General features: G+C 43.9%; 1 pseudogene; it reads left to right on the top strand.

Annotated features, from left to right (window-relative positions):
* The first annotated feature begins 424 nt into the window (after positions 1-424).
* LOC116551504 lies at positions 425-1,186 on the top strand (annotated as a pseudogene).
* Positions 1,187-1,796: the final 610 nt, after the last annotated feature.

The following is a 1,796-nucleotide window of genomic DNA, read 5'->3' on the forward strand; positions in this document are numbered from 1 at the left end:
GAGCAACCAGGCAAGAAAAAGAAATAAAGGGCATTCAAATAGGAAAGGAGGAAGTCAAACTGTCTCTATTTGCAAACGACATGATTGTGTATCTAGAAGACCCCATCGTCTCAGCACCAAACCTCCTGAAACTGATAAGCAAGTTCAGCAAAGTCTCGGGATACAAAATCAATGTGCAAAAATCACATGCATTCCTATACACCAATAACAGACTTAAAGAGAGCCCAATCAAGAACAAACTTCCATTCACAATTGCCACAAAGAGAATAAAATACCTAGGAATACAACTAACAAGGAACGTAAAGGACCTCTTCAAGGAGAACTACAAGCCACTGCTCAACGAAATAAGGCAATTTTTTTATTTGAAAGAACTATTCTGGGGAACCAGCAGCAGAGGAGCCCTGGGCATGGGCCCAGGTTGGGGATGCACCTCTGCGGGGTGAGAGCTAGTGCCATTGCCCGGAAGAAATTTGCCAAGGCCAAGTATAAGGAGTAAGGGCTGGTCTTGGCTAAGGACCAGCTAGCCCAGATGTCAAAGCTGTTGGGCATGTTCAAGACCAACCTGGAGGAATTTTCCAGCAAGCACAAGCAGGAGATCTGGAAGAACCCTGGGTCCTGTGTGCAATGCCAGGACATGTGTGCAACCATTGGGGTGGAGTCTTTGGCCTCTGAAAAAGGACTTTGATCTGATATGCTGGGCGTGGGGAATTTCTATTATGAACTAAGTGTCCACATCATCGAAGTGTGCCTGGTGCTGAAGCATTGGAATGGAGATCTGATAACTCTAGAGGAACTACATCAACAAGGGTTAAAAGGAAGGAACAAGTTCACCAGAATATCAGTCAAGACCACTTGATCGAGGCCGTCAAGAAACTAAAAGCACTTGGCACTGGCTTCGACATCATCCCTATGGGTGGCACTTACCTCATCCAGTGTGTTCCAGTTGAATTCAATATGGATCACACGGTGGGGCTGCAGCTAGCAGAGAAAAATGGCTGTGTGCCTGTCAGTGAGATCAAAGCCACTCTTAAATGGGAGACTGAGCGAGCGTGGCAAGTTCTGAAATGCCTGCTGAAGAAAGGGCTGGTGTGGCTGGACTTGGAGGCCCCAGGGAAGACCCACTACTGGCTGTCAGCTCTCTTCCCAGGAGATTACAGCTGAGAAGACCAGAGAAGCCCTCCCCTGACTGAGTGTGGAAGGGCCCACAGCACCAGGCAGGGAGAAGAAGCAAGGAGGCCTATTGCCCAATAAACCTGGGCAGTCCTGTTTATAAAAAGATAGAAAAAATTTCCCCCCAAAAAATAACTATTCTGTATTTTGATTGTAATGGAGGTTACATGACTATTCTTTTGTTAAAACTATACATCAAAAATGTGAATTTTACAGTGTACATTTTAAAAATTCAGCATGAAACAATAGTAATTGATGAAAGCCATTTTACCCACTAACTTTATGTCAGTGCCACTCCTTACACTCGATTACATGCCTCTGCAGCTCTAACCCCAATGGGCAGGAGATGCTGAATTACAGAGTTTAATGTACACTTGCATCTCTATCTGAATACATGGGAGTGGAGCCATTAAAAGCAAAGCTTGTGAGGTTCTCCTATAAGGGTCATATGCCCAGGATCAAAGGAGGAATGAAACCTAAGACTCATAAGTGTAATAGCATGGTTATTTCTAAGGTCAGGGCACGGCTTTGCTAACTAATGTGAGAAATATTATTTCCTAAATAAATATTATGCCTTTTTACTTTTCTATAATATGATGGTGGCTCATAGTTAAAAGTAGAAGACA

The sequence above is a fragment of the Sapajus apella genome, unplaced genomic scaffold (assembly GCF_009761245.1).
Source record: "Sapajus apella isolate SASKATOON/1434 unplaced genomic scaffold, GSC_monkey_1.0 scaffold10, whole genome shotgun sequence".
NCBI classification, from domain to species: Eukaryota; Metazoa; Chordata; class Mammalia; order Primates; family Cebidae; genus Sapajus; species Sapajus apella.